The sequence below is a fragment of the Mustela erminea genome, chromosome 1 (genome assembly GCF_009829155.1).
Source record: "Mustela erminea isolate mMusErm1 chromosome 1, mMusErm1.Pri, whole genome shotgun sequence".
NCBI classification, from domain to species: Eukaryota; Metazoa; Chordata; class Mammalia; order Carnivora; family Mustelidae; genus Mustela; species Mustela erminea.
The window spans coordinates 151,034,605-151,049,543 of record NC_045614.1 but is presented as its reverse complement, the minus strand read 5'-3'; positions in this window follow the sequence as shown (position 1 = coordinate 151,049,543).

Genomic DNA, 14,939 nt, shown 5'->3' with positions numbered 1-14,939 from the left:
TCACTTGCCCTGGGCTTTCCTTCCAAGTCTGGGTGGGGGTTCCTCCAGGAAACCAGCACTGTATCACAGAAGCACCAATGAGGCAGAATGTAAGTCCACTTTGCTCCATGCCTCTTTAGCCTGCTCTTACACGGGAAGAGAGATGGGTGGAGATGGAGAAGGTGTGGAAGGGCAGGGGATGTACAGATCCCTGCCCACCCCCAAGCAGGTCAGGGCTAAGGTTGGAAGAGAGGGTGATCAGGTTGTTTAGGGAGAGGTGACTGAGCACTGAATTGAGTGAGATTGATTTTTAAAAAAATATTTTATTTATTTGAGAGCAAGAGAGAGAGAGCACACAAGTGGGGAGAGAATCCTCAAGCAGGCTCTGAGCTGAGCACGGAGCCAGATGCAGGGCTTGATCCTAGGACCATGAGACCGTGACCTGAGTTGAAGGCAGATGCTTAACGACTGAGCCCCCCAGGTGCCCCATGGGGTTGGTACTATGACTGAGACTAAACCAGGCCAGAGAGGGCCTTGATTATCAGAATGAGGCTTGTTCTTAGAACTGGCAGTGACTGGAAAGTTATGAGATCTGTTAAGTGTGGTCAAGGGGTAGACAAGGGAGATCTGATAGGACAAGGTGAAAGCAGAGGCTGAGGAAAACAGAGCTGTTTTCCATTTGAATCCCGCTTGATTCAGGCTATTTGGAGCTGGTTTCCCACGTCAGCCTGGGTAGTACACCCATGGGAGTATATCCCGTCAGTGCTCATCGTCTGTCCTGAGTGTTTCAGGAAAGAGAGGGTAAGGAACTTTTGGGCTAGACCTTTTTTATATCTCGCCTCAAGAAATGCATAGCGGTGCTCAAGGAGTGGTCTGGGCAGTAGAAGGGGCTTCCTGCCCCAAGCTATCTCCCCTGTAGCACTATCTCATTTGGTTTCCATTTCTTTGGATTAGCAGACACTTTTTTTTGCCTTTAAAAAGGTTTTAATGGAAATAGAAATATTTGTAGGAAGACAGTCCCTGAATTAGTATCGATCAGTGACTTCGGTAGACGGTCTGGGGGGATCCAGTCCCCATGTCTGCTCAGAAAGCTTCCATGGCTCCCCAGGGTCTTTGTAATTAAGACTGAACAATGTAGCTTGGCACACAGGCTCTCCAGGAACCTGTCTCAGGCTTCACTTCTGGATGGGACCCCTGACTCATCCCATCTTATCCCATAGGTCATAATCTCTCCTGGTGTCCATGCCTCTTCTTGGACACGTTACTCACTTTCCTCCCTTTTTCCCATCACACTCTTCTTCCCATTGCTGTCTAAACAGTCTACCCAATGGGCTGGGTTAAGATGCCACTTTCTACCTAAAGGCCTCCTCTTATCTCCCAACTGATTTCTCTCTCCCTTAGTGATTCTTTTTTTTTCCTTTTTTAATTTATTTTCAGCATAACAGTATTCATTATTTTTGCACCACACCCAGTGCTCCATGCAATCTGTGCCCTCTATAATACCCACCACCTGGTTCCCCCAACCTCCCACCCCCTGCCCCTTCAAAACCCTCAGATTGTTTTTCAGAGTCCATAGTCTCTCATGGTTCACCTCCCCTTCCAATTTCCCCCAACTCCCTTCTGTAATTCTTAATGCAGAAACCATCCCTGCTTTGATAAGAGGACATTACATGTCAGGAGTTAGAGAAAGAGAGGTACAGTTTCAGCAAAATGACAATGCGTGGTAGTTTTGTTGGGCAAACACTGGGAATTCCTTCAAGCATATATCATCAGTACCCTTCTTCCCTTTTAGATTTATTTTTAATTTTTTACAGCTCTAAGGTTTACCCTTCCCTTTCATATTGAATCTCAAGAATGCAGGTTTCCTTCCTCTGCTGACCCAAAGTAATTCTTGGAGGGATTCTCTTGTAAATTTTATATGTTAAGAAAATGGCTGATGAATGCTCCCTCTACCTACCTCACAGCTCTTAGTGGAGGACCAGTCTCCTAAAAAATTTCTGTGTCTGTGGAGTGCCTGGGTGGCTCAGTGGGTTAAAGCCCCTGCCTTTGGCTCAGGTCATGATCTCAGGGTCCTGGGATTGAGCCCCGCATCGGGCTCTCTGCTCTGCGGGGAGCCTGCTTCCTCCTCTCTCTCTCTGCCTGCCTCTCTGCCTACTTGTGATCTCTGTCTGTCAAATAAATAAATAAAATCTTTAAAAAAAGATTTGTGTCTGTAGATTTAATGTTTACTTCATCTTATGGCATTGTCTGTACACAACTCTAGCACACTCTACTGCCCACAAGACTTAGAATTTTCTGTCTGCTTCCCTGACCGATTGTAGACTTCTAGACAGTCTCTTCATTCTACCTACTCTATGTGGTGTACTTTGTACTTTGTAGGTGCTTAATAAAGGTTTGGTGAGTGATAACCTATGAGATCTAAATCTACAGGGAAAAAACTCTGGAGAGAAGCTAAATGAAAGAAAAGGCGAGCTGTTGGAAAGGGTGAGGAACTAAGGGCTCTTGGGACCAACTTCCATCATGCTGCCATTTAGCCCGAGGTTGGCATGTAATCAGGCCGCAGCCTCCCTCTTCACATCAGGCTGTAGACGTGCGGCCTCAAGGGAACTTCACCCCCATCTCCTTGCTTTGCTTCACGCACGCTCCAGCACATTTGAGACCGGGGCAGGCGGCTCAAATGTGGGCTCAGGAGTGAGGGACGTTGTGGCTTTGACTACTTCCTCCAGGATGGGTAGAAGAGTGTTTGACTTTTCAACAGATTCCAGCAATATCTAAATACCAGGTCCATGACAACTACAACCTTCCTTGGCTGGTTGGCAAGTTAAAAACAGATGAGGGGCGCCTGGGTGGCTCAGTTGGTCAAGCATCTAACTCTTGATTTTGGCTCAGGTTATGATCTCAGGGTCGTGAGATGGAGCCCTGTGTCGGGCTCTGGGCTGAGCGCAGAGTCAGCTGGTTCCCCTCCCTTTCCCCGCTTGCTCGCTCTCTCTCTCTCTTTCAAATAAACAAATAAAATCTTAAAAAGAAATAAACACAGATGGTACACCCAGACCAAAGAGAGTGCAGGAGACGTACTAATGTTTCCAGGGTTAGTCTCCTTCCTCCATGGGATCTTCCAGATGGTATAGTCCACACACATGCCTCCTTTACAAAATATCCTACGGCATTTATTACTTGGTGCTGTTAAAGTCCTTGACTAGAGTGTCTTGCTATTTTTAGTTAGTGTCTTTAATAACTTCTGTCTTTGTTTGCTTCAGAGCTCATCTCTACCGCTGCTTCTTTGCTCCTTGTCATATGAAGCAGCTGATCACGGAGGAGGAAGTCAGTGATTATTCGTTGCTTTGCCCTCTAATTAGACCCACTATGGACTAGCTACTAAGGGGCACTAGCTTTCAGGGGTGTAGGAAAGTAGTTTGGGGGCAGTCATCTCCAAAGACCCACTGTGTAAATATTAACCGAGGTTGCCTCTCTCTAGACCTCAGGGGATTTGAAGCAGATCAAGACTTTTCAAGAAATAAACCACAAGTAGCTGAAAAACACCAAAGTTCAAACTACATCCGGTGTCAGCCTGTGAGAGAATTTCTGCAGCAGAAGGAAGTTTGCTATTCTTGACCTGAACTTTAGTATTCTGTGACAATATGGGGGTTGCCAAAATGCTTCTAATCTCACTGACAATGTTACATTATTTTCCATAAATCATATCTGGAATTAGAGAAACTGATTGATAGCAGAGAGAAATTTCCCCAGTGACAGTAGACTATGTGTGTGTGTGTGTATGTAAATCCAAGTAGTTGGTTAATATTATGGAAACGTTACTTCAGTTTTAAGTGGTGTTTTTCTCAATGTGATGTGTAGTACTTAAAAAATATGACACAGACATAGTCTTAGACTGCCCCCCCGCCCCATGCCTCTGACATTATTCACACTGAAGCTCTCAAACAGCCAACTTGGAAAGCACTTTTAACTACAGCTCACATCATTAGTGTTTCTGCTGTCTAAGCAGAAAAAATTGGGATGCAACTTAGCAAAGGCTGAGGAAAATATAAAATATGAAGGATAATAGGTCTGTTTCTCAAATGGTTTCCCTGTGTAATGAGCATCCTAATGATTTTCTTCAATTAATATATTTTCATTTATCTCAGGATGAGAAAGCCAAGAATATTCTGTTAGAATCATCTGTGTTTACCAAGATGTGTACACTTTGGGGTCACTGGCCTCTTCTCAGCTCTTGCTTGGCCAGGCTTTCCCTTCTGGGTCCACACAGCTTGGTGTCAGCTCCTAGTATCTTGCTTCTGGCCTCCAGACTGGACTTTCTAGCTCCTTGATAAATATTTCAGAAAAGTCTGATTGATATTTCTAACTCAACAAGCTCAAGTGACCTTAGGATAGATCCCCTAGCAATATTTGTGTGACAATATTTGTGTACCATTGACTTCTCTCTGAACACCTGAATCAACTTTGACTTATTTTTTTATTTGCTACAGTCAACGGTGGCCCAGTCCTGTTGATTCAGACTTTGAAATGTTTAGACAATATTCTCTCAGGTTCGCATTTCTATTTCTGATATCCTAGTTCAGGTCACATGTTCTTGTGCCTGTCTGGGTCATGGCAACTAATGACCTGCCTAATTGGTCTCATGAGTTACCATGATTCTTTCTCAAAAATCTCCTTCATGTTACCCACCATGGTGCTCTTCCTAAAGAATGACTTAGATGATGCCTTTCTCCTGCTGAAAGAATCCTGGTAGGTCCCCACTGCCTACTGAATTTGCTTCTAATCTAACTTTCCAGCCACATTTTATGTAACTCCTTCCTATCTCCTCCCACTGAACCCCAAGAGAACAGCTCACTACTGTTCAATGAGATACTCACTTTGACCCCCTGTCCTTTGCTTGGGATGTTTTCACCCCTAGAGCCTCTACCAAGACAACATACACTGTCCTGCAACTTCCCCTAATCCCTCAGCGCCCTCCCAACTGGAACAATTTTTAATTTACGGTTTAAAAAAAAAAATCCCCAGGTTTTATGGAGACCTTGTTTACATTTCTGTCTCTCTTGCACAGCAACTTGAGCTCCGAGAAAGCAGGGAGTATGTCATTTTTATTTTTATTTTTATTTTTTAAGATTCAACTTAGTGATAGATATTTATTAATTCTTCTAGTTGAGTGAATGAATAAAGGAATGGTTACTTTTTTTCTTTTATTTTCTTTTTTATTTTTATTTTTAAAGATTTTATTTATTTATTTGACAGAGAGAGATCGCAAGTAGGCAGAGAGGCAGGTAGAGAGAGGTGGGGGAAGTAGGCTCCCCGCAGAGCAGAGAGCCCAATGCGGGGCTCGATCCCAGAACCCTGAGATCATGACCTGAGCCGAAGGCAGCAGCTTTAACCCACTGAGCCACCCAGGTGCCCCTTCTTTTTTTTTTTTTTTTTTTAAGATTTTGTTTACTTATTTCTTTGTCAGAGAGAGAGAGAGCGAGCAAATGCAGGCAGAGGGAGAGGGAGAAGCAGGCTTCCCGCTGAGCAAGGAGCCTGATTCGGGACTCAATCCAAATCCCAGGACCCTGGGATCATGACCTGAGAGGAAGGCAGTGGCTTACCTGACTGAACAACCCAGGCGCCCCATTTCTTTTTCTTTTCTTTTCTCTTCTTTTCTTTCTTTCTTTCTCTCTTTCTCTCTTTCTTTCTTTCTTTCTTCCTTTCTTCCTTCCTTTCTTTCTTTCTTTTCATTCTTTCTTTCCTTTTAAAGATTTTATTTATTTATTTAACTGAGAGATCACAAGTAGGCAGATAGGCAGAGAGAGAGGTGGAAGCAGGCTCCCTGCTGAGCAGAGAGCCTGTTGCTTATTTTTTCTTAATGATCTTATTTTTAAGTAAACTCTACACCGAATGTATGGTATAGATTCACAAGCCTGAGATCAAGAGTCACAGGCTCCACCAACTGAGCCAGCCAGGTGCCCCTTGAATTGTTGCCTTCCTTGTGAATCTTTATCTGATCCCTGGAGGCAAAATTATTCTTTCCTTTGTGTAACTATACCAATTTGTATTTATCGCTAAGGTTTTTCTCTTTGCATTTGGTTTTCAATGATGTGGGTTGGTATGTTTTTCTTTGTATTTATCCTGCTTGGGGCTGGAGGGACTTCTTGCATCTGTGGCTTGCTGTATTCTGCTTTGGGTAATGGTTGGTTGTTATTTCTTAAACTATTGTTCTGTCTTCCTTTTCTCTCCTGATCTTCCTTGGGATTCTAATTCCATATAATTCTACCAGGATCCTACATCTCTCTCTATATGTTATATCCTCCTTCTCTGTGCTTCATCTGGATAATTTCCACTAGTCTATCTTCCAGATTACTAGTCCCTTTTCCAGCTGTGTCTAATCTTCTATCATATCTATTTACTGAGTTCTCAATTTTGGGTGTGAGTTTTAGAATTTAGATTTGATTCTTTTTTTTTTTTTATATAAATTACCATTATCCTACCATTTATCTTCATTAATCTATAAATCACTGGTGTTTTAAATTATTTCAGTAACTCCTTGACTCTCTTGAGAGTCTGTTTCTATTGTCTTTTTCCCCCCTCTTGGTCATCTCTTTTGGATATCTGGTAACATTTTATTAAATCCCAGCCATGTATATAAAACCTTCAGAGGTTGTGTATGGAACTTTCTTCCTCCAGAGAGAATATAAAACATCCTCCAGCACTGGGACACTGCTGGTAGTTCCGCTCAGTTTCTTACAGACTTAGAGGCCACTGGCTCTTCACAGCTTCTTCTGAAGTTGCCACAGAGCAGAAATGCTGCCCTAACTGTTGTGCTCCACCTCACAGCTCTCCTTTCCTGGATCTTGGCCCTTTATGTCCTGGCTGTCTTGCTGGCCTTGAACTCCAAGTTTCGTCTCCATATATCTGTGAGATGATGAAAGCTCTGCTTAGCTTTTTTGCCTCTTAGTAGTTGCTTTCTGCTTGGCTTCTCAGCCTTTCCAGGCATGCCATGTATGCGACAGGAAATGCCCTGAGGAGATATGAAGTACAGAATTCTTGTCTCACCTCTGTGACTTTCTCCTTCCTCTGGGCTCCTGGTCTTGTAAATCCTGAGTTCCCAATATCTTTGAATGGAGATGTTTTTGTTTTATCACACTTTTGCAATTTGTTCCGTGGGATGATTGCTCTATTACAGGATGGTCTGCTGTAGCTATAAGCAGGGCTCTGTTCTATACAGAACTTTCTTCCACTATAAATTTTTAAGTGTGTTTCTTTCTCTGATTTATAAGTTACTTGAGAGCAGGAACAGCATTTTATCCCATTTATCTCCTGTAAAATGCCAATTCATTCATTAATTTGTAGTATTTTTTGAGCACCCACTATGGGCTAAGTGCTGTTAGATATATCAGTGAATAAGTTAGATGAGGTCTTAGCCTTCATGGAGCTTATGTTCTAACAGGGGAGAAGGTGCACAGGGAAATAGCAAAAACACCAAATAGTACAAGTTGTTATGAATAGTATTTAAATTAGGAGACTGGGATGGAGGGCAGGTGGCTACTTAAGCCCTCTCTAAGTGGGTCTTCATTAAGTTGAGGTCTAAATGACCAAAAAAAAAAAAAAAAAAAAAAAAAGGAGTCAGGCATAAAGAGATCTAGGGAGAGGGAGGACTGGGGCCAGGGACCCAAGGTGTTTGCTGAAGTGGATTAACTTTGTGAGATTCTAAATTTAAAATGTCAACATAAACTTTTTTTTTTTTTTAAAGAGAACATTATATGTTTTGAAATGGCTTCTAATTGTAAGCGGTAAGTGCGTGCCATGTTTGAAGTACTTAAGTCACTTAGGAATCATGAGTATTACTATGTAGGGCTCTCAGAAGAACTAAGACATCTGCATGCCATAGGCTTAACTTGCTGCTGGAGCGTCCCTCACCCAGAGGATGGCAGAGGTGAATGGAAGCAATAGCGGATTTTTCCTTGCCTCTGAGGTTATCTGAATTTGCAAGGATGCTACTTTTTTGCTTAACAATCACATTCATCATTATTTGTGTAAAATTATCATATTTTTAATAGGGTTCTGTGTCGTCAGGAGCTTAGCAAAAAACAAATTCCAATTCACAGGGTTCAAGAGACGGCAAATAAGAGGCTGCTTACAGGGTTGTGGACGGGGCTATGGGAACAATGAGGGGTGGTGAGGTACCCAGGGATTAATAGTGGAGCCATTCCTGTCCCCGGCCTAAAGGGACAGGGAGTGTTACAAAGTCCATTCCCTTAGTCCGTTGCAAGCTGAAGTCAGGGAGGGCTGCAGCTGTCCTCAGATAATACAGCCCGGAGCAGGCAGGGAGCAGGAAAGAAATGCCCTGTCTTCTCTTTCCTCTTGCCTCATCTTTAGGTGCCTCCCTTGGCCAAACCTAGCCAAAAGCCAGCTGGCAGGTGCACAGAGTTGGTCCGCAGGGCTCAGAGCCGCATGGACAAAGGCCAAGGATAGACACAGGAGGAGGAAACCAACGAGCCACAAGGCACATATGCTGCCTTCTGAAATAACAAGGATCACAGGTCTGAAGTGAATGTATAAACTTCTTTTTGGAGAGCTCCAGCCTCGCTAGGACCTGTGTGATATAGAAAGGGCCTTCCCTCAACCCAGAATAGAGAACCTGAAGGATTTTCAGTCATGTTTTTAAGCATAGAAAATTATTTTAAGGAAAGTTGAAATTAGCTTGGGAGACTCTGAAAGGGGAGCTCTCAGTGGAGTTTGGAAGGCTTGTTTTCAGGTAGAGTCTAGTGTTTGTGCTGGTGAGAGGATGGGAGAGTCCAGGAGACAGTGGGGACAAAGGTACAGGTCAGGGTGGGGGGCTGCGAGGAAGCGCCCTGAGGTGGGACACAGATGGCTCAGTGTATGACCAATGACACCCACAAAACTTCTTTAAATCTAGTCACATGCTGAAAATGTGTTTCTAGTGAAAGGTTCATGGCAGTGACATGAGTGTGGTTTTATGACACTCAAAGAGTTATATTTTCAATTCAGCAATTAAAAATAGCAAAATCTTCAAATGTTCTTGCTCAGCATATACCAAAACATCCAGACATATGTGTCTGCATACCCTCTTAGGTAGAAGGTCAATGTTTCCAGGCCTGGAGAGTCAGCTGGTGGATTTGGACTGTATTGTGTTTAGTCCATGTCTGATTATTTTGTCTAAATTTCCCAAACTGAATAACCTCTCATTCGACACCTGAATATTGTATAATTTTTCAGTCAATACATTTTTGTTAAGGTTGAACTTATGTTTCCATTATTTCTCTCTCACACTGAAAACAAGAAAGTTCTCAGATGGGGAAGGGCACGGGCTGCCTCTTATTGGCTCAAAGTGTGTGGGTGCCATTTTGTTCTGGAGAGCTTGAACTGATTTATATCACACATTCCTTTTCAAAAGCTCAGTATTCTACTCTACTCTATTCTATTCTATTCTATTCCATTCTATTCTATTCATCAATAAATTTCAAGGAACTCTGTGACGCAGGTACGATTGTCATTATTGTCCTCATTATACACATGGGGAAGCATAACTGTGACACAGACAGGTTGAGTATTTATCACAAGGCCGCACAGTTAACAAATGGGATTAAAACTAAGATTCAAACTCGGGAAATCTGGCTCCAGAGTCCGTGAACTGCGCCACTATGCCAGGCGGTCTGCATTCTATGTTCAGCAAAGGCTTGAGTTCATGATAATTCCACTAGTGTGGGGTTGAGATTTCCATATTATGAATCAAAGTGTGTACCAAACATTTAAACCAACATTTTCAAAAGTGCCCATAAGTACATAAGTCCTGACCTTAAAAATGCTGCTGATTAGAATATTACCTTTGCAGAATCCATTACTGTTTCTTTGGGTCAATAAAAAAGAAGATTTAATTAATCATCATTTCTTAAAAAGTGCTCTCTGCTGGTAATGACCCTCTAGGACACTCCCTGTAAAAAGTTTCTATTAACAAATAAGTTTGGAGAACTTCCCATGCTATATCTATCCATATATTTGAAATCCACAGCTCACATAGTAAAGGTACCAAAAAGTCTTCAGAGAAGACACCTGGTTAACTTTTTTTAACCTAGAATTTACCATGTTAAATTGACCAAAAAATTATTTTTTCACAAAACACTTATTAACAGCCCAGAGAGCCAGTGTCGTACAATTTTGAGCTGGTTCCTTAAAATGAAAGCATTGGCTCTGAGATTTCTAGGAGGCAATCGAAAAGTGGAGAGGGGCTGAAAAACATGACCACCAAGTAAAATGAGGATACAGGTAGTCGTCTTTTTGCTTATATTATCCAGATTCATTTTTAAGGTCTATAATAATCTGCTAAAAGGGCATTTCCCATCACTGAGCACCGTCATCTGCCTGATTTCTTCCTGATCTGAGGCAGCTCTCGATGCGAATCTGAGAAAAGAAGTGGTGAGTCTCACTTGCCTTCCCTGTGTGTGCTGTAGAGCTCTCCTCAAATAGCCTTGCTTTGTTTGACATTTTAGAGTGATTTCTGAATGTTCAAAAAGGGCAGATTCTAAATCCAGATCTGGTGAGAAACGCTGTTACTTATCTGAGAAGAACAGCCATGGAGTGCGCACACAGATGTGAAAAGATCTTTTTAAAACAGAAATGGGGGAGGGGGTATGGCTGGGTGGGGGCGGGGGGACTCGATGTGAGAATTTGTTATTGTTGATGGCTCTGCAGTCCTGGTAATCACTCCAGGCTATAATTTTCTATATCTGGGCTGGGATTCCCCACCGCATTCTAGGAATGTGGTGAAGAATGTTGTGTTCTCTCTACCATAACTCTTTCTCTCTCAACACCCTTCAGGTTTGGGTGTATTGTGTGTTTGGACAGCTGGTTCTGACTGTGTTGTCTGACTCTGGCTCCGTCCTCTCCTCCCCCGCTTTCCCCATGGTGGCAAACCCTCCCCCCATCTTTGGCTCCCTCTAGACCACAATTTAACAGTCCCAAGATTAAGACAGAGAACAACTTCGCTTTCTCACAGGCATCACTGCTTCCCCTGTTTCTCTTCCTCGACTGGCTCCCGAGCCACTGTTGCGTGGACCCTTCATGCTGTGTTTCAATTTTCCATTAGACTTGGGCCTCTCCGGTGGGGAGGAAACTGCTCTCTGGAAGTAAACTTGTGACCTGTGCAGAATGAATTCACTTTTCGATGGCACCAGAGGACCATTTAGTAAATTACTTTCATTGCGCAGAATACCACCCTGGTGTCCTGGAAGATGGAATTGGTGTCACATGGGTGAGCTATTTTCTCCCTGAGAAAGACTGGTACTTCCATAAGGGGGCTTTGGCAGGTGCGTGAGGCTGAGTCTGGATGGGGGGATGTCGGGGGTGGGGGTGGCCTGCCAGGACAGGGCAAGCAAGGGGATCGTGTTTCGTCCCTAAAACTTCTAGAAGTGGGTCAGGAGGGTGTTCTGGGGACACGGAAACTAAATTATTAGCCACATTTGCTGCAGTAACATTAACTAATGATATAACCACAACAATAGCAACAAGTGTTTATTTAGCTCCTATAGAATTCTGACACGGTGGTAGAGACGTCACACCTCTCTACTAAGACGTCACTTAATTTAGCAAAAACCGTACAAGATAGATGTTTTGATATCAGCGTTTTATAGAAATGAGACTTTGGAGAATTTAAGCCTCATACTTAAGGTGAGGTGCAGAGAATGTGTTGTCATGAAAGTACGAATTCATTCAGTTATTCATCGAATATTTTTGTTACAGAAGCAGTTATAGGTGCCAGCAATATAACAGGGAACAAAACCCTAAAAAATGAATATAGTATATTAGATGATGAAGAGTGTAATGCAGAAAAATAAAGCAGGACAAGGAGATGGAAGGCCTTTGTGTGGATAGCAGTTCTATTTTATGTGGGAAGGAGTCAGAGAAGTCTCCAACAAGGGGGTATTTAAGTAGAGTTGAAGGGAATGCAGAAACGAACCATGTACATACTACAGAGGCAAGGAAACAGAAAGGTGGGAGTGTCCTTCGAGCAGGCAAGGACAGAAGGAGACCAGTGTGACTGGAGCAGGAAGGGTCAGGGCAAGGGTAAGAAATAAGGATAAATGTCCTTATCAATGAGACCTTCGAGAGCTTCCTTGCATCTTTTGCCACATGAGGATGGAGTGAGAACGGCGGCTATCTACAAACCGGGAATGATCTTTCGGTAGACATTGAATCTGTTGGTGCTCACATCTGAGATTCCTGGAACCATGAGAGACAAATGTTTGTAAGCCCTCAGTCTACAGTATTTTTGTTAGAGAAGCGCAAATGGGCTAAGGCACACTATAAAGGCTAGTAATGGTCTTTCCTTTCGCCATGTGTGATGTCAAGGCCCTGGTACCCTACAATTGCCAAGTCAGGTGGCCCAGCCTCTATGCCCTGGAAAGAGAAATAATCGCGCCTTATGTTTCTGTGAATGGACCACAGATGGAGGCTCTAATTCTTCACTTTTCCAGCTAGGATTCGAAGGGAACAATACCTCTTTCACCTTCACCATCCCTTGTATTTTGAAAAAACTTGCATAAGGAAGTGAGCTGTCCAGCAGAACAACCATGAGGAGACCCCTGTCAACCTCCGGACCAGTATACACCTTGAGCCAAAGAACAGTTAGCTGGCTTTGGGTCTTCCCACATTCCTTCCTAAGAGAATTCCTGGACCAGACTCATGTGGTTCATGAATATTTTTTGCCTTAATCCTTAATCCCCATCAGATAAGCCCTCCTGGCATGTTCCCTTACCCCTGCACTAGTCTGTACATCCTGAAACCGGACCCTTCTTTCCTTTCTCTTCATCTGTGCTAACCCTCCCCCTGGGCTGTCATTCTGTCATCGGCACACACATGTTCTCATCCCCTGCCCTGGATGCTCCCTTTACCTTCTCACTCTGGATGGAACCTGGATCTCCCTGAGGACACTGCTTCCTCTGCAGGGAGAGACTTTTGATTTCATCCCCCGTGGACCTTAAAGCCTGGAAAAATGGCCAATCTCTTCCTTCTTTGCCTTTGCTACTTCTAATTAATCATTGCTCTTGCTTCCAACTTCAAAGTCCTCAGCCCCTTTGAAGCATACCATCAGATGTTACCACCTGCTACCCCACCTCGTTGTCATTCACTGACCCCAGTCCTTGGTACCTCCAGCACCTGCTTTGCTGTCTTCGTCTCTACTGCCAATGAGAATGACAATGACAGTGCTCTGAGTTTTCTCTCTTCTCCTGGAACTCTTCTACATCCTCCAAAAGCTTTATTTTATTTAATTTCTATAATGCTGTGAGAAAGGTACAATTCCCACCCTCATTTTATAGGTGAGCAAACAGAGGTGCACAGAGTAATATACTTTGCCTAGCATCATGCACAATTAGTGATGGGGTTGGGGCTGGAAATGCATGCGCTTAAACACTATATGAAGCTCTATCCTCATTGATATTCTTGTTAACCTTTCCATCTATGCAGATGGCCATTTGACACCTTGACTGCTCTGTTCCTTGATCACCCCAGCTTCTTGGCTCGACCACAACTACCTGCTCCTGTGGTCACACCCATGACCTTGTCATAAGTTATAACAGCAGTACCTGACTGATTCTGAGTTTTCCACTCATTGGCATCACCTCCTGTCTTTCTAACTAACTCTCCACAGTAGTACCTCCTCTTCAGAAATTCCTCCTCCTCAGGAAAGCCTCACCTCAACAAATGCTGTTGGCCCTGTGTTATTTCACTAGTATTAACACCCACCCCTCAAATTCATTTCCTTTCAGTGGATGATGGCAACAAGTTGAGGGAGCACTCCTGATTTATTCAGTGCTGTGTAACAAATCACCACAGAGCTCAGTGGTTCAAAACAGCCAAAATTTTATTTGCTCACAATTCTGTGGGCCAGAAGTTCGAGCAAGGCTTGGCTGGATGAGTCTTCTGTCCCATGTCGCATCAGCCGGCATCCCTCTTGAGGTTGTAGTCAGATGGTGGCTGGGATTGGAGTGTCCAAGACGGCTTCATTACAGATCTGGAACCTTGGTGGTGATGACTGGGATTTCTCTCTTCCTCTCTCTCCCTTGCTCTCAGTTCATGCAGGGTTGCCTCCAGGATCTATCTTCAGCTTCTTTACATGGCAGCTGGGTGTTACTAGTGAATATTGTACGTGGCAAAGCTAGAAGCTGCATAAAGTACATGGCACCACTTCTGGGACATTCTATTAGTCCAAGCAAAATATATGGTGATCCCAGATCCACAGGGAGCGTAAATAGACTCCACACCCTGGCAGGGGAGTGGCACCACAAAAAAGCATGGGCATGGCGGGTATTGTTGCTGCCATCTTTGGAAACACAATTTAATCATGACGTGACACAACAATTTCTCCTTTACAGGTCCTTGTACCTCCTTATACGTCCCCTTCTTCCTTGCCTGACAGTATTCCTGACCTGGTCAAACCCAACTATCAATCCACTCAATGCCGGCATTTGAATAGCTGAATGTTTCTGGAGAAAAATCATGCAACTTTCTAATAGAAACTTTCCAACTTTCCTTCCAACCAGCTGGCCTTCCTTCCAGTCCACATGCCACGCTCCTTCCAGTCTCAAGCCTTTGAGTGTGACAGTCCCACAAACATTCGCATGGCTGCTCTCATCATACACATCTCAGTTCAAATCATTCCTCCCAGAGGCCTTCTCGGAATACCCTAGTTAAGGAGATTTCACCTGCCTCTTTGTAGGCACCCTGGATCACATTACTCCATTTTCTTCATGGCAATCACCCTCTAAAATTTGCTTATTCATCAAATTGCTTCTGTGTTTACTGTTAATTTCCTCACCAGAATGTTAGCTTGTTGAGGGCAAGACTTCTACCTTGTGATTCCCAGAGTCTAGACAAGGCCTTGCACAGAGTTTGTACTTGGTAACTATTTATGGACTCGCTGAATCAGTGCCTTTTAATTTACTGAATAATATAAG